The following is a 19,225-nucleotide window of genomic DNA, read 5'->3' on the forward strand; positions in this document are numbered from 1 at the left end:
TTAAAAAGTAGAACTGTGTGTCCTATCTAATTGTCCTTATGTTGTTAGTTGGTATAAATGTAATGTAACTGAAATCAGTGGAGTTACTTTGGATATCTGCTGGCGGTCATACTATAATTTATATTGGCCAAGCCAGCTGTAAATAGAAACCTGGTCACTCAGGGTTGGGAATCAAAGGTGACAGTGATTCTAGCCACATCATTCTTGTGTGGGCCATTGGCTACAGACACTGGCGTGCCTTAACCCTGCTACCCTTATGGACTGCCTAGGCTTAAGACAGACTTTTGACCTTAATTGACTTGTAGTAGTCATATCAGCCTTCATATTGGGACCCACTGTGGTAGATGCTCTATGGTAAAAGAGCATCTGCAATTCCAAAGAGTTTACAAGAAATCGAGATTTATAAACTGGAAGACGTAAGAACAGGATCTAGCCCAGAATATATGTCTTAATGGGTTACCACCATGGCATTTAAGTCCTGATGTAAAAGGACACCTAGAAAGTGCCAGGACCAGTTTGCCATTCTAAACAATTTTCTCCTAACACTCAAGAAAATCCTTCCTCTGGGGAATGGATTTCCTTTCTTCCAAAGACCCAGTGACTATGAAATTTAGGTCCCTGCGCCCAAAGAGTCAAAATATCCTTGCAGCCTGCTGCCTGAATCAGGATATTAATGAGCAAAGAAACAGAAGAGAAGGTGATGACTAACCAATCAATAATGACTGAATTACAGTTTAAAAATTGGATGTGTTAGATAGTTATTAACAGTGTAATTATTCATAAATGTGCCTAATTATTCATAATTATTCAGAAACCTTATTACTTCCCTGATTGTCATAAGTGATCTCCGAGGCCAATTATTATTTGATTATGGCCACAGGACTCTATGTTAATATTACTCCTTTTGTCCTAGAAAAGCACAGCGAAAGCCGGTGAAGTGAAATTTGTGGAAGGAAATTCATGTGTCAGCTAGCCCTTTAAACACAACAAGCCTGTGGTATGAAAGCCTCTGTTGTCTTTCCTCCTTGCTCTTTCTTCAGGTTTCTTTGATTCCTTTATTACAGAAGCTGCTGCTGTTTAATTAGGGTTTTCTTGTTGTAATTGCTGCATTTGATATCTTAATAGCATTACAGTGAATGTGAGGGAGGAGGGGGGAACGGGACAGAGGGACTATCAATGCATGTGTTTGTGGAGAAGTTGAAAGCTCCCCAGGCTGTGTGGCTGCACCAGGGAGGCCCATGAGCCAAATTCCAGCTACTTCAGGTATCCTGTAACTCAGTGGGGAGCTCTATCACAACAGAAGGCAGCAGTTCCTTGGTTCCTGATTATGAGAACGATGGTAGTGCCTTTTTTTTTAAGCAAACACATTATCTTTCTGGGTTAATTTACATAAAAGTGAAGCTAAAGAAATATTTTCAGTTTTGCACGTAATACTTTCCTTCCTGCTGCCATACAGTGCAGGTTGCCCCTGTCCAGCTGTTTGATCATGGTGACCCGAATGAACCTGTAAAGAGGCTGCTGATACTATCAGAGTGCATCATTTGAAAAGTTGCTTTTTGTAAGATGTTGCACTAAGCAAACAGCTTTGGAAAGGGAGCACCATTTTCTTTCCACTTTTTTCCTTCCCTGCAAACATTAGAGCCATTATGTCGTGGGGCGGCATTAGTCACTTTAAATTAGCATATAGATGAGTTCTGGGGGCAGGGAGGAGGGGGAGATGGGTTATGATAACCTGATGTAATGCAGAAATCTTTTGGCTCTTATATACCAAGCCCCATGGAGCCCTGAGCTTATCAAGTGGGGGAAGGTTGCTGTTGCTAGGCATGGATGCAACCAGCTCTTACAGTGTAATTTAAGTAGGAGAGAGAGATTTAGTGAAGTATTTCTGATCCCAGGCATTGAAAAATTGTAAGCTAGACTCCTCAAAATCATGAGATCGGTTTAAAAATCATGAGATTAAAACCATGTTTTGGAGTTCCTTTATTTTTCCTCCTGGTTTTTGAGCTGCAAGTTACATGCAGAGCACATTTTCTCTGCATTCATGAGTATTAAAATCTTTTACACAAAACCTGACATTATAGTCATAATTACAGGATACCAGGAACTGGGGGTTTAAGAAAAACATAATATATTGTCAGAATTGTCATACTTGTTAATAACTCACATCCTTTACCAACTGTGAGCATGCACACACACACAGATGTGTGTTGAAAACACCAGTCTGGTCTCTAGGCCAGATTCTGGTCTCAGGTACACTAGTATAAACTCACAGTAATTCTGTTGACTGCAATGGGATTACATGTACTTGCGACTGTACAACAGAGATGATGATTTCCTGGCACTTTTCATTTTGAGGAGGAATGACGGAAGAAGGAATATTTCTTTTATTAAAGAGGGGTATTAGGTATAGGAAAATTAATAGCTTTGCTGCCCTTGGAGTATGGATGCCCCCAACATTTGTAATTTTTTTGGAAAAGTTGAAAGAAGAGCTCTTTTGAACCAATTAAAAACCAACCTAATCATACTCATGATATAAACTGTCAAGTTCTGTTGATTTCCTCAGTCTACAACAGGAGTTTTCAAACTTTTTTAGGAAGTGTACCCCCGGTGGCCAGATGCAGAGCGGGGGGGCTTACACCCACCAACTGCACTGTGCCACTGTGCCCTGCTTTCCCACGTGTGGCTCCGCGGGCTGCTGATGGACTTCGCACCCGGCCAATCGCGTACTGCTTGTCAGCAGCCTGTGTAGCTGAATGCGCGACTGGCTGTGCGAAAGCAGCATGCGGCAGTGGTGCGGGCAGTGGAAGGTGATGGTGGCCGCCGTGTGTGAGCTCTCCCACCCCGCTGTGTCCGGCCGGGTGGGAGGTGCCTGTGCAGCTGCACAGTGGCGCCACTGCCCTTGCTCCCCTCCCCCTGACCCTGCTCCTGGGAGGCAGCAGTGTGGCGTGGTGGGTGGTGGTGCTCTGTTCCCGCCTGCCTGCGCATACCCCCTGGGGCCTTCCAAAGTACCTGCAGGGGTACGTGTATGCCTGGTTAACAACCCCTGGTCTGCAATATTTCCCAGAATTCCTGTGACCTTGATGAAAGGCACATTATCAGAAACACACCCTGAGCATCAGAGGAGTAATGATGCAGCTAGGCACCTGGGGCAACTACCACATTCAGAAGCTGTGGCAACTTCCATTTGCTGGTGTGACTGTGTAGCAGTGTCAGCACCCATTTTTTCTACTCCACCCTCAGGTCAGTGCCTGGGATAGCTGCCCCAAGAACTCCTCTCTAGTTATGCCACTGTTGAGGATGCAGTCACTAGCTACAAGTCTCTTGACCTCTTCTCCTGTTAAGAATGAGCAGCCTGCCTTTGAAGGCCTCTGCATACTTTGCAGAAAGTTTCAAATAGCACAGTTCCTAGGCTGAGAGATAAATGAATGGAAAGTGTCAGGGAGTAAGATCTTTGCAAGATGTCTTTATGGATATTTGCAAGAGTGGAGAAAACACCAGCTTTAAGTTTACTTGAGGGAATATAACCAAACAGAAAACTACTTCCAACCAGACAGGCAAACACTGCAAACAATTTCCCCTGGGAGCTTTCATTGGAACGCAACAATGAAATCATTTTGGTCATTCTGCCGCTCTTTGTTTTCTCTCCATAAGCAGCCAGACAATTGGATTTCTACCAGTGCCAAATCCAGTGTTCACCTTGCACACTTGTAGGTACTTTTAAAGAGCTGGGATATGGCTGGGCACCTCCCCCCCTCCCTTCAAATGTCAACAGAAAGGAAATCAAGCCTATGACTCTGTAACTTAGGGTGAAGTTACATGTTACACTTAGACCATACTAAGGGCTTTTAAAACAGGAGCTTCCATACATTAATGCTCGTTATCTTATGCTAAGTGCCCTCCGAGTGTCTCAAAGTTATGCCACTTTAGGCAAAGGTTAACTCTGGGCTGTGCCACCTACCTAATTTCAGGGCACGTGCCCCCCCAGCAGCCAGCCAGTGCCTGGGGCGGTTCCCCCGTGGCCGATCATACTGACCGGGGTTGGGGGGGTGTCCTCCCATGGCCAATTTCACCAACCAGAGGAAGGGGTCCCCCACAGCCAATCGCGCTGACCTGGAAGCACCAGCGGCGCTCGCGGAAGTGCCAGCAGTGCTCCTGGAAGTGCCAGTGGCGCTTCTCCTGGCACCCCGACTCCCCAGCTGGTGCTTGTAGGTGGGGCACTGGCACTCCCCCCTGTCCCCCCTGCCCATTGCCTAACTTGGGAGTGCTGGCTGTCAGGGGTGCACCAGCGCTCTGAGGGGGTGCACATGCACCCCCGTGCACCTCCTACACATCACCACTGTTTCAGGGTAATTTCAGTCTGACCTATGGAGATAAAATGAGCAATCTGCAGTCCTCCAGCATCCCAAGATGCACTGCTTCAAACTTCACCATCTAATCCAGAGCAAGGATAGAAGCCAAGAACTTGGGCTCTAACCACATGCCTCTGCTCACTCATCCTCTAATGGCAAATCAGAGCTGTTGCAGGCAAGAAACGTTAATAACCCTTAATGTGCAACAGCATGTTGTGACTTTAACACCACTTAGCATTCCATACAATTAGTCTGGTCTAGGTGTAACATAACTTCACCCTTAAGTAGCCACTGAATTGGGATCAAAGAACCTCCCTAAATTTAAGCACACAGGTAGTTTAATAGGGACCTTAAGAACTTGTATAACTTTGTTCACATGCCAGTGGAACTATTTATGTAACTAAAGTTACTTGAACAGCATTTTAGCACTTACAGAATCTTGGCCTAAATTAGCCAAATAGGTGTCTGGTCTTAGCATGTAAACATCCAATTATTTTGTGTGACTGAACTCAGATAAATTAAATCTAAACTTTGTATCCTGCCACTTAATCTTACCACAGCCTGATGCCTTCTACGAATGACACATCATGCAAAGCCTGTGTGGCAAAGAGAGGCAAAGTCCTAGTGGTTTCTGCAAGCATCTTCTTGCACTGGCATATCCAGTCAGACATCAGAAGCAGTGCTGTGCTATTTAAGCGAAGAATCATAACTAGCTGGCTTGAATTTGGAATAACAAGCATCTAATACTTGCTCATGATTAAACCAGAAGGGAAGAAAAAAATGTAAAAAATGCTTTCAGGCTTAATAAGGGGGATAATTAGTAAGACAGGTGAGACCATTTTAAAAAACATGTCAAGATGTGACTCAGTAGTACAGAAACCCATGCTTCTTTGACTGTTTTAATCAAACATATTTCTTCCATGCTTAAGGAAATGGCTCATAGAGCTCTCAGCACACATAAGTGCATGACAACCCACTTATTCCTGAGCCCCAATGTATGGAAAATAAAAAGGGGTTTCACTTTCTTCTCATTTGCCTAAAGGAAGCAGAGTATCCTCTTGTGGAGCATAACAAACAGCTATCACAGTTGGACAATAATCCCCACATTTCTCTTCATCAGAGTTGATCCAAGCTTTGAGAAGACTCTCATATACAGGATACGCAAAAGTCCCACTGTAAAAAAAAAAAGGTAAAAAAAGAGAAAAAAGGTTGTAGTTGTGTGTTTTATTCCTTCTCCCCCTTTCACTCTTTGACTGTTGCTTGAAAGGGTAAAAACAAGAATGTGACTGCAGAGCATTAATGGGTCAACACTGCGGCTCTGATCTCTGGAGCATACCCTCTAAATTTCATGCTACATTAGGTAGATTTTAAAACCTAATCTGCTCCTATGAATGTTTTATTGGTAATTTCCTGAAGGTGCAGATTGCTTTACGACAAGAGCTGGGGGCGGGGATGGGACAGAAGGGGTACCTGGTTATCAGCAACTTGGTGACATCCCAGTGGGGTAGCCCCCCATGCAGCACACACGGATTCTGAGCAGCACAAGAATGTGTCACTTTTCCTGTTTCATCTCTGGGAGCTGTGATACTGAAAGCTCTTCATTTAACCAGTTATCTTTTTTTTTTTCCATGTGACGTCTTTCTCTTTTATGCGAGTATTCTGTTTGTGAAGGTTAATCAGTGGGCAGGAAAGGACAGCTAATCCCCAAAGATCACATTTAAGGCTCACATCCACAAAAGGATTCTTGTATTATAAATATTAGTATTGAGCTAAAATGTTGTTCAAGTATTTTATACAAATATATTTTATACATTAGCAGATGTGTTGCAAGCAGGGCTAAGGAAGTGATACTTCCTTTCTACTTGGCGCTGGTAAGACCCCAGGTGGAGTACTGTGTCCAGTTCTGGGCGCCACACTTCAAAAAAGCCATGGAGAATCTTGAAAGGACCCAGAGAAGGGCCACAAGAATGATTAAAGGGCTGGAGGACAAACCGTATGAGGAAAGGCTAAGGCATCTGGGACTGTTCAGCCTGGGGAAGAGAAGACTATGGGGGGGGGGGACTTGGTGGGCATCTATAGGCATGTAAGGGGTGGATATTGGGAGCTGGGAGAAACACTGTTCACTAGGGCACCCTAGTGGAGGACAGGGAGCAATGGCCATAAACTGTTAGAGGATGGTTTAAGGTTGGATGTAAGGAAGAACTTCTTAATGGTAAGAGTGACCAGAACCTAGAATAGACTTCCCAAGAAGGTGGTGCAGTCCCCAACCTTGGAAGTCTTCACGAGGAGACTGGGCAGATACCTTGCTGGGATCATTTGATCTCAGCAGTATTCCTGCCCAGAGCAGGGGGGTTGGACTCAATGACCTTTCAAGGTCCCTTCCAGCCCTTAATTTCTATTATTTCAATGATATAAACATTCAGTGGGGTGGGGAGTGGATCCCAGAACTCCCCCTTCCCTAGAAAGTGGCTAAACCACTAGACAATCATCAGGCTTTCTCCCACAGACACAGGTGGGAACTGATCTCAGTTTTCCCACATCGTAGGTAGCGTTAACTGAGCTACTAGGGAAAGGTGTGTGTTGCTAGGGACTGGGGCGTGGGTGGTTGGAAACAGTCACCTGACAGATGGGTAAAGTTTAGGAGCTGGTTTTGCAGGGAGCCAGGAGCCAGGATCAGAGCTGAAATCAGCAGCAGCCAAAGCCGGAGTCAGAATATTCCAGGGGTCAAACCTGAATTGGGAGCCAAAGCTAGAGTCAGGAGCTAGGCCAGAGTCAGGATATGCCAGGAGTCAGGACCAGAATCAGTAGCCAAGTGTCAAAACCAGAGAACCAATGAGAGACAGCAAGGAAGCACATGGAGGTCATGAGCAAGTACCTCAGCCTTTGCCCAGAGTCCTGCAGACTGAGCCCACTTTTCAAATCTGGATCTGTTGGAATCTGTTGCCTGTGGCCTCAGGGGACTGACAGTTTTGATTGCTTCATTAGGATCAGTTGGGCACTAGGCACTGATCTGAGCTTCCTGCAGGTGGTTCCTGTTTCCCTGTAGCCTCAGGGGATGAACTGCCCTGATCCTCTGATTGGGACTGGCTGGGTCTAGGACTCTGATCTGGCTTCATTACATTGCATAGATGGGGGGCTGCCCCTCTGCCTGTAGCTGTTGTTTTTGTGCGTAGCCCAGACTTGTAGGCCTGCTCTGGGAATCAGTAGCTTAACTAGGGCAGGATGACTGGGGCAGTCTTTGGAGCAGTGAGGGAGGGTAGAAAAATATCAAGTGCCGCTGCAGCCACACAATTGCACTGGCAGCACAGCAGCAGCCAGAAGTTGCTGCTGCCCCCATGTGTCCTGCTGCCCCAGGTGCCCAGCTGCTTTGTTGCACCTATGCTGAGAATGCCTATCAGAGCCCTAAAGATGAGACAGGTGGATCTTGATGGGGCTTAGGCATGACTGAGGTACCAATCAGTGCTGCCTAGTCAATGCAAGAAGCAGGCTCCTAGGGCATGTCCACACTGCTTCCACACAGCAATCAAACACTAAGGCCTTACCACTTCTGCTCCACATGCTCCAAACTAGGAAACGTGGTGGTAAAGTTGCTTTGGGGATGTTCCATGCCTCCGTTCTCAAACACATCAGGGACATACATCTTAGGGCATCAGTGAAGGATGCCACTGCATAGTGTTCTCATTGCCTAATTTCTACGTTTGGAGCATGTGAGCAGGGCTTAGTTTTCTGACAGAGGCCTTGAGAGTGGTGTCGAGGCAATGTTGAGATACTATTAGGCACCTAGGAGACTTTTCTGGGAAAAACAGAGAAACCCAGGTATCCAAATGTTGAGTAAGGTGTTTGAGAAGCATGGTTTTGCACTTTGGTATCTAAGGAGGAAGCAGATCTAGGCCTTATAGCAAAGTTCTCATACCTGCCTGCAAACCATACTCTTCTCAGCCAGTCACTAAATGCCAGGACTTGGCCCTTGTTAATTAATACTGGTGAACAACGCACTCAGAAAGTGAGTCTTATGAATACACTGTTGGACTGTATCATGAAGGTGACATTCCAACCTATCAGAGGACAACAAGTATGATCTTCTCTGAAGTATCCCCTTCTGGTTGCAAATGGAAGCTATAGATGCCCTTAAGCAAGATGGGCAAAGAAGAGAAACAGGGCATCATCCTTAACTTGACAAGACCCAGATATGGGATACAGTGTGAGTGACAAATACATGAAAAAGTATTCATGCAAGAAAACAACTGCTGTGGGATCCTTTCCTTGTTTGTAAACAGCTATTTTTACCACCTGAGTCTCATGATTCTGCAGGTTGCTGTAAATAATACTTAATAAGAAAAAGGGGACACCAGTCAGTGTGAAAGGTAGTTAATTTGGGGACTAAAATGGGTGATGTTCTTCACAACAAAACATTGGAGAAGCATGTAATGGAAAATACTGTTATTCCCAAAGAGACAGGTGAAGACTAGAGGCTGGCCAGAATGAACAGCAAATCCAAATAGTTTCAAGTTTTATTAGTATTAGGATTCAGGTGCCATATCAAGTTTACCCCTACATTACTGTGCTTGGTTACACCCCAAAGCACAAGAGGCTTATTTTCCCTTTCTCAGAATTTAACTCACGTGGCACAAAACTTGTCATCAATAGCCTAGCCAGCTAAAAACATGTTCAGCACCTGAAAATTTAGGCAGGTAATTAAAGGGATCAATTAGATCTTGGAATGCATATGATGTGAGCAGACTAGGTGAGTCTTGACAAACTCATGTCTTAACACCTGATTCATCAGCCCTCACTGTTGTAATCAAGGACAACAAGATCAGATCTTTATTCCTTGGATTTCACAGCCCTCTCTGCAGTGCTTTTCCTCCTGCACCATATCCTTTGCAATCCCAGTTCTCCTATAACAATATAATTCTCCTGGACAAACTTAAATTTATAGTTCTCTTACTTTCTCTTTTTTATTGTAATAATTGTTTTAGGGATACATTACAAAAAGCTGTACAGAGTCCTGTACATTACAAACAACTGTATAGGGTCCCCGATTGAATAGGCAGGTTGTAATTCAGTCTCAAGGCTGAGAGGTTTGCTACCATACCCAAACCCTTAAGCTATGTTCTTACAGTGTGGGACATTAGCAAGATCCCTCGATTGAATTACAGTATTGTATTCCATCTGGGACTCGGCATTGTAGTGTACTTAACATTGTACTACATAGGGAAGCATGGGAGTAATGGATTTTTACAGTAATAAGATTTTTTTTTTGTTAAATGAAAGTCAGAAGTATAAGTTACCCATGTATGTGTTTGGAATGGAGTTAAAAATAAGCAACTCTGAGAAAAATCCAATCTTGGGAATTAAGCAATTGTTTTATATGTTAAGCATTATATTGAACCTTTGATAAACAATCCAGTCATTTTTTAATATTGGATCTTTTTTCATAATTTGAAATGTTCTCATGAAGTTTTAAGTGGAGTTTGATTTTTATTCCATTAATTAAAACCATGCTGATATCTAATTTTTGAGAGACAGTCATACCGGAAAGCACTAATGCAGGTGCTTAAGCACACGTGTAGGTCTAAATAAGCATGTATTACTGTTTTAGATAGAGATGCTTTCCTGTGTCATGGCTAAAAGGAGTTAAATATTCCTTCTTTTTTCCTTCTTATGTAAATAAATGTCAGTACTGAAGAATGGGTAGCAAAATTGCATGGACAAGAATCTGAAAACACTCATTTCAGTTCCAAATCTGTATTATTTCTCTATGCTGGCATGGGGTTGTCAGATGAATTGATTTATGAGAAACAAAATATAAAAGTTCATCTTTTATGTCTTTATGTGAAAGGGAAAAAGATTTGAGAGAAAAACAGACACAACAGAAATAATTTCCTATCATATATTTTTCTTTTTAATTAATATTTCATGATCATTTAACCAGCAGCCTGTTATCCTGCTAATAAAGCAAAGGTATTACAACCAATAAAAAATATTTATTGCCACACTTTTATGTTTTAATCAAGGGCAAACCCCTCAACATATTCTTTTTTAGCTGCTTGACATTGTGAATGATTAAGTAAAAAAATAGCTTTTTATGCTAAAAAGAAAATGTGCTGCTGAGGTTAGTTAATTAACAGCATCCTTGGGAAATGAAATAAATCCTGGAAATGAGGAAGCAGTAGAGATAATAATCCAAGCATACAATCTGCACCCAATGCAACGAAAAAGGTCGAATCCTGAGTCCACTGAAGTTAATGGGAGTTTTGTCATTGTCTTCAAAGGGGCCGTGCTCATGCTAGAAGAGAGAGTCATAATTCCTTTTGGAAAACCACTAGCCCTGAATCTTCCAGCCACACAATCTGGAGAAACTGAAAACAGCTATTAGTAACATGGTCTTTCTGGTTAAAAGAAATCCTAAGAAGGCATCATGTGTACAAGGCCAAAGTACTTTGCCCCCCAAGACCAAAAGATATGGAGGATCAGGAGAATAAGTTATTTTCTTGGTAACCTGTAAAGGAACACAAAGAAACAAGACAGATATGGCAGTGACTCACATATGGTGTTAGCGATTTATGTCACAAGATCTTCTGGAGTGGCTAGTGGGTCAAAGTCTATGTTGAAGAACAGGCCACATGGATTATTTTAATAACAAAGCCTCATATAAGCTACATAAATTCCAGATTGATAGAATTAATACAAAAACTTGACCAAAGAAATCTTTCAGAAAAAAAAGCATACTCTGCACAAGACTTTCCTATTCCTTTTCTTTCTTGGTTTTGCCAAGCTTCAGACTGGTAAAATAATTTTAAATGCATGCTCTTTCCAGCTTGTTATATACAGCTGCAGGGGTGGATACAGAGGGATGCAGTGGTGTGGCTCTGTGAGCTTTCCATACCTCCAGGCTGGTGGGAGACACAGGCACAGGAAAGGGGTTCTGCATACTGCCACTGCCATCGTCTGCCAAGCCTGGCACCCCGTGAAGCTGCTCCTCATGGCTGGAGTTCCTGGGAGCAGATATAGGAAGGGGGGAATCTGCTTGCTGCCACCACTGTTCCTGGCTGACCCAGGTACGGGGAGAGCCTCAGGGATGCCTCCAGTCAGGGGCTGAGAGGAGCAGCTGGGCAGGGAACTAGACTTGGGGGGAGATAGCGGCAGAGACACTGGATGGTCTCCTCTTCCTGTGCTTGTTTCCTGCCTGGATGCCCCTGACAGATGTCCTCTGCCAGCCTAGGGACTCCAGGTGTGCAAAATGATTGTACAGGGAGCTGGCTTAGGCCAGGGTTGGCAGTGGCAGGAGAGCATGGGCTCCCCCTTCCTGCACCTGCTCCCTGCCTCTCCCCTTCAAAAAAGTGTCCTCTGTAGGTTTGGGGGCTCCAGCCATGTCTAACCGAGTTGTACCCCCACTTTTTAAAATTCTGGATTCACCTATATATACCTCTTGTTTGTAATCACATGCACTTTAGGTCTGAAGCAAAACCCTCTGAACTCAATGGAAAAGCTCTTATCGACTCCAGAGGGATTTGGATCAGACCACTAGGGCGCATCCACACATGCAGGCACATGTGCTTGCAGAAGCTCAAATAAGAGCGGTACAAATTTGTGCCGGGGATTTTTGCCTTAGCGCACATGCCTGGACATGCAGTTTGGTGTGGAGCCACTTATGCCACTTGGGGCAAAATGACCCTGCCCAGCTCTCCCCAGATCTGCAGTCAAGGGGAGCTGGAGCCTAGGGCCAGCACCCGTGCTGGCCCCAGCAGTATGAAAACTTGCCCTGTGCTGGCCCCAGAAGTATAAAAAGATGCCCTGGCAAGCAGCTCAGGGCTACTTGCTCTCAGGAGCTTCTGGGGTATGGGCAGAGGGAGACCCTGGTGCACATGATGCTCGAGTGCTCCAGGCTGCAGCTCCTCCACCTCCACCTCGAATTTCACCCCCCACCTTTTTGTTTTTGGTCACCCCATCCACGGCCCCACCAAGTCCCAGGAACTCTGGGTTGGTGTCCTCCTCAGGCGCACTCATTTTCATGTTTTGACCCTTTGACCCATACATCACTCCTGTCCTGTTTTTTGCCTTTGTGGTCCCAAGTATTTTGTTGTAGCATTCACCCATTAGCCACCATACAATAGGGGCTACTAGTTAGCCAGGTGGGCCTTAGGGCCCATGGTATTTGAAAGTTACAAATAGACAGGAGCTTCTGGGGACTGGGCAGAGGGAGACCCTGGTCCACATGATGCTCAAGTACGCCAGGCTGCAGTCCCTCCACCTCCACCTCCAGAACCTCCTCCTGAGGTTCTGATTGAACTTCATCCCCCACCATTTTATTTTTGGGTACCCCATCCATGGCCCCACCAAGTCCCAGGACCTTGTGGTCAAGCTTCTTCTGGCCCTGGCTAAGTGGGCTCTGTACATGACCAGGAAGGAGGCTCTGGCTGGGAAGGTGCCCGGGGACTGTGGGACTGCTTTCCTGTCACTTGTCCATGCATGTTTCCAGGCAGAGCACCACTGGGCGGTGTCTACCAGCTCCTTGGATGCCTTTGAGGACTGGTGGATGTGGCCCAGAGGGCTCTGCTTGGTGTCCCCCTCAGGAGCACTCATTTTCACGCTTTGACCCTTTGACCCTCACATCATGCCTATCCTATTTTTGCCTTTGTTGTCCCAAGAATGTAGTTGTTCCATTCATCCATTAGCCCCTGTGAAAAGGGGCTACTAGTTAGCCAGGTGGGCCTTAGAGCCCATGGTAATTGAATGGAGAAATAAATAGGAGCTTCTGGGGCCCAGTCATTTGGTATCTGGGGACACTACCCCTTGTGCCAGCTGGACTGCTGAAGCAGCCCTGAGAGTTCCCTGCAACCTCTACCCATGGCAGCAGTCTGGCAATGGGGGCTGCTGCCTGGCTATGACCTGCTACCACCTGCAACAGCATGTGGCCTCAAGGCTGCACACCTGCAAGACCTGGATAGGGACTGCATGGCCACAGCAGAGGCATCTGCACCTCTGGACCAGCTTCCAGTGGGTCGTGGTTGCACAGTTGGCCTTTGTGCAGCACTACTGCCATGTGTGCTGCCACCCTCCCACCTGGGCAGCTATCGTCCGGAACATGTTCTCAGTGTGGTGGCCTACTTTGAACTGTCAAAGCATGTTATCCTGGCCTGAAGTGGCCAGGAGGTCAGCCACCTCCAGCTGAGTCCCAGGCACCAGCCCTGAGCAGGCTTTTCTATCTGGGTCCTGCCACTTGCTTCACTAGCAGGAATTCTGGTGTTCCCTATTTAAAAACTGCAAAATCTCTGATAAAAAAAAATACCAAATTCACTCTTTAAAATACCCCCAAATCCATGTTCTTCCACAATTCAAACAAAAGCTCTATATATATTTATAGAGAGAGAGAGAGAGAAAAATCAGTTGGGCAATGTTTTATTGATATATTTACAATTTTAAAGCAATTTGGAAGCCTAACAGTGCCTCTTTTACCATAATAAAATAAATTCTAAATACCTATATGTTTTGATGTTTGCTTTTGGTTTTTTTATCATAGAACAATTAGAGCTCTCCCTGACCCCTTCACTAACTAGGATGTGGGAACACCTACCCTTGCAGCCACAGTTCCTGCCAGCTGGTCTCATCCTGTCTGGCAGCTGGGCATGATGGGTGTGTTATGGAGGGATGTAGTGTTTGCAGGAGGAGAGTGGGAAGGGGTGTGGGGGGATGGTGTGGGGAAAGCTGCTCAGGAGGGGTGGGTCTCCTGTCCCCCCACAGGGCACAGCCCCACCCAGCACATGGACTACCCCCTGCAGGCCCACAGCAACCCCCCCAGGGCCTACAGCCATGTCCTGCAGGGCCTGAAGTTCACTACTGCAGGGCCCACAGCCCCCTCCAACAAGGACCTGCAGCTCACCCCTGCAGCAGCAGTGGCAATAGGACACTCAGGACCCCTCTGCTATCAGAGCCCCCTGTGGCATGGTACAGCTCCAGCTGCCTCAGAGTCAGCACTGCCTGTGCTGCTTGTCATGGGCCTGGCCCGGCACGGTGTGGCATTGGGCTGTGTGCCTTTCTTCAGCCCCAGGCTGCTTGGGCTATCACTTGCGGGGCCAGCACTGCTTGCAGGGACCGTGTGGCATGCCAGGCTGAGTCCTGCCTCCATGGAACCGGCCCAGCCCAATGGTGCACAGGGCCCATGGAGGGAGGACCTGGCCTAGTATGACACGTGGTCCCTCAGAGCAGTGCCGGCCCTGGGTGACAACTTGAGTGGCCTGGGGTGGCAGAAAGGTGCATCCTGTGGGGGACCCATGGTCCCTGACCAGCCCGGGCCCACACAACCCCTCCCCCACAATCCCCCCACACATGCACAGCCCTCCCCGCCACAATTCCCCCCTCCCCCAGTCCCTACTTACCAGGGACAGTGCCTGGGTCTCGGTCATACCACAGCCTTGCTCCACTTCTGTTTACCCCAGTACGTTAAGGGAACATGCCCTGCATGCTGGGGCAACAGAAACACATGGAGATGCTATGGCCAGAAACCAGAGCTTCTCTGTGGAGGACTGGCTTCCGGGTTACCTCAGAGCATAGTCTGACACCATGCCCTGCCCTGTTTTTTTTTCCCTTGTGTTTTGTTTTTGATACCTGGATTTCCAGGTATCAAATTTTGAGCCCGTACTGCAAATTTGCAGTGGAAAGAACATTTTTTTGTTCACAGCATGACTCTTGCAGCATCTCAAACTGGTTTGGGATGCTGCAAGAGACATGTGCGTGCTCATCTGGATGTGCCCTGAGAGTGTAAAGTCTTTGGGACAGGGACTTATTTTTGTGTGTGTATAATTCATAGCACACTAACACTTACATTTGACTGGGGTCTCTAGGTGCTACCACAATTCAGATACTTACTACTGCTATTACTACTGACATTTACCACTTTTTAAAGTCTTATGGGTAAACAGTGCTCTATAACAGTTGGATATTTATTATTGGCTATTATTGATATTACTACTACTGCTACTGTGGATGTACTGTGTCTTGTCCCTTATTTTTAGTGAGACCTTCTTAAGAATAATCTTTACATTCCTGTATGTGCTGTCACAGAAATGACAGCTCTGCTTGCAGTTCCATCTTAAGCAACTATTTCAACTCAAATGTTTTTTCTGCTTCTCCCCCACATAGACTGTATTTGCACTGGGCTTTTTCTTAAAATTTCCCCAAATGGCATTATTATCCTGATTCTCCACAAATGGTGGTAAAAGGGGAGGGAGGAGGCAAGCATTTTTACTACCATGTTTTAGACAAAAAGGTGATGATAACCTTGACATCCAGTGCTGCCTTACTGTCACTAACATTTGTTGGCTTACTGACAATGGAGTTGTAGTGGTGATAGTGCAAGAGTGATAAATTTTAAAAGTTCAACACTGATTTACTCATGCAAAATACAACCTTAAAAAATAAAGCTAATAATTTTTAAAAAATGTAACATCATTAGTTTCAAATGCCCTTTAAATGCCCTTCACCTCACTTTCATCTTGGTTGTTTTCACCTTCCTGGTTACTATTCAACTAACTGTTGTTTTTGGTCTCTCAAAGGATATCCTATACCCTCTAGGCACAGCTGTTCCTTCTTAGGGAAGAAGCACAATGGAATATTATTAGTATTATATTAAAAAAGACACAAATAGCAGCAGCATAACTTTGCATAGTGCTTTACAGAGATTCCCGTGACAAGACACAATTCTTGCTTCAAAGAATTCCAGTCTAAATAAACCTAGTTCCTGGTCCAACACTGAGAAGTTCACTGGGGCGTTGCTGGGAAACAGAGACTTTCTGGGACCATACAACATGATGATAAACTGAAAATGAGGTACAGATCAAGGAGGTGATGATTAAAAACAAAAGTAGCAATGACATGACATTGCTGGTATTTGTAAGCAGAATAGGATGAAACTGCATGAAAAGGGGTACGTAGACAGATCAGATTTAGAAGTTCTTGGAAGAAAGTAAGGAGGGAGAAGTGGATTTTAAGACTAGATATGGAGGAGGTGAGTGCCGATATACAGGAAGAGGGATCTCATTCCAGTAGCTGAGAATGTTCCAGGAGTCATTCCTAGAACTGTGCTTGGGGAAAGGCACAAAAATGAGAGCAGAAAGATCATACAAGAAGAGCAATAGAGTAAGAGTGCTTTGAAGGGTATTAGAAAAGCCAGGTTCTGATTTAAGCAGCGACTTAGGCAGAAGTTTAGGAAAAGCCTAGGTAGGTCCTTGTAACAAGTGGGCATCCCAGGGCCGGTTGAATCTTTGGCTCGCCCATTTGTCTTAGGGCTAACCGCCCACCTACCTCACCTGTCATGCCTTTGATGATATTAATTAAGACATGATAACAAGATGGGAAGCTGCCCATTTACTTGCCTCGATGCCAAGGGCTTATACACACAGCTCTGACCTTCCATATACTGTGTCCCATGCCTCACAGGTGGTATCCATAATACTCCTGTGCCCTCACATGGGGACCCTTACTCTAGTGCCACACATTGGGACTCTCACTCCCGTGCCCTCACACTGGAGCTCGCAGTCCCCATGCCCTAACATCAGGACTCGGGATCCTTGTGCCCTCACACTGGGATTTAAAACCACATACTCAGGGCTCCCAGCCCCTACCCACTCAGGGCTCCCAGCCTACCTTTTCCCCAGGCTCTATGCCTGGCTTGGGACACTCTTAGTCCCCTCACACCCTACACTGGGCTTCTCAATATCCCTAAGCTCATTCCCTGCCCAACACTGGGCCTTAATCCCCTTATCCTTTTGCCCCAGGAGCTTAGCTCCCCAGTAGGTTTAGGGCCCCACCCTCCTGGAGCCTCATAGTCCTCAAGTCAAAAATACTTTCTTAACAAAATATTTGTAGCCTAGTTTGGTCCCATCATTGCTGGTTGCCCATATCATAGGCCTGAAATGGTGCAGTGCAGAATAACTTGTGAAAGGTGCTGAGCATTCCCATTTCCCAATGAACTGGGTGATGGGAACAGGAAGAAACTCATAGCTTCAGCTCCTTGTCCTACATGTATCCCTGATAACAGTATCAAAATTTAACTCTTATGCATTTCTAGCCAAAAGTTGAGTTGCATTTTTGCTTTACTAGCTCTTTCCTCCATCACATTAAATATCTGAAAATACAGCCTTTGATGTTTAGCATCTATTTTAGGACATTCTAGAATTAAAGATAGCAATGACAAAGCTAAATAGCTGAACACCAATAACCTAAAGCCCTGTTAAAATTGACTTATTACCAAAGAAAGGCCAGAATTTTATTTTTGGGAAAACTTCTGTCTGTTTTGGTCAATTTAACGTTAAGGTTTCCTTTACAAGAAAGTTTACAGAGGGGTGCTAAATGGCCTGTAGATGTTTCAATGAATGGCATCTAACAGTTCAATGGTTTATAACCATCTTTACTGCCATGCAATGAAGTGTTTCTAAGAAACCATTACACATATTGTGTGTATCTGTAACCTGCTTAAGGCCCCATCTACCTGCTACACTTAAGGTTGCTTCCTATCATGCCATTAATTGAACATATGGCCAGGGGCCCTGTGGCTGAGAGCCCCGTTCGCTGACTGGACCTTCTAGCTGGTGGGGCCCATGTGCACCCCTGAGCCTGGGAGCTCCCAGCTGACACTGGCTCCAAGACCCCATGTCTGGGAGCCTCATCAGCTGACATGGCTTCCAGCTATGGGGGCACCCCATGCATTCCCATGGTTGGGAGGCTTCAGTTGATGCGATCTCCCACCCGCGGGAGTGCCTCATGAACTGCTATGGCCAGGAGACACAGCTGTTGTGATCTCCTAGCCGTGAGGATGCTCCATGCACCCCCATGACTGGGAGCCTCATCAACTCCCCCTGCACTGGCAATAAGGCATGATGCTTGCATGGCATGGCAGAAAGTGTGACTGTGGATTGCACATCAGATCCTATTATACCTTTACCTGCATGTCTAAAGGAGCCTATATTGCTAATATCTATAACCTGCTTATAACATTGGTTAGTCCTTTATTAAGCTTTTATAAACAATGTATACATGGAACTATAAGATAACACATTATAGTTTTCTTGTTGAGTTCAAGGATGATTTTTTTCCAGTAGAAACAGAAGTGGCATTTTCCACCTGACCACCCGATTGGTGATGTCTGGGATTAGCTATCTCAGTGGTTTTCAACCAGTGGTCCGTGGACCCCAGGGGGTCCACAAACTATGTCTAAGAGGTCTGCAAAAGGTCACTATGATCAATCAAAAATATGCGAATGCCCATACTTACAATTCAAAGGGGTCTACACCTCCATTCAAAATTTTTTAGGGGTCCACAAATGAAAAAAGGTTGAAAACCACTGAGCTATCTGAATGAGATCACTGGGAGATACCAAGTGTGGAAGTATCCATGTGTCTAGATAGCTATAACACTTAGCAAGGTAATGTACCTTAAGCTTCCTGAAGGCCTTGGGCCATATTTAATTTCAACGACGTGGGCTGAAAGTAGGGTAACCATACTGTATTTTCTAGCACTACCTTGGGACCCAAGGGCTCGGTTCTGTGAGACCTATTATAAAATGACATTTATCTTCTATAACAACTTTCCAGGAATACTGAACTACTCAGTACTGAGCTCAAACTCTCAATTTGCTATGCACAATTGCTGGTTGGTAGTTTTCCTCTCCTCTCTCCCTCCAAGAAGGAATTTTTACACCTCCTTTCTCTGACATCTGATACAAAGAGGACTGAATGATGCCCCCTGCTGTGGGGGAAAAGAAAGCAGGACAGAAGGAAAATGTAAGTCTCCATGATGTTTTCTGAGATGATCTCCTGAATTTTCACATTTATGGTCTCTGTGCAGGAAGGCAAAAGGAACACTAAAAGCGATTCTAA

This window comes from Alligator sinensis, unplaced genomic scaffold, assembly GCF_000455745.1.
Source record: "Alligator sinensis unplaced genomic scaffold, ASM45574v1 scaffold747_1, whole genome shotgun sequence".
In the NCBI taxonomy this organism is placed as follows: Eukaryota; Metazoa; Chordata; order Crocodylia; family Alligatoridae; genus Alligator; species Alligator sinensis.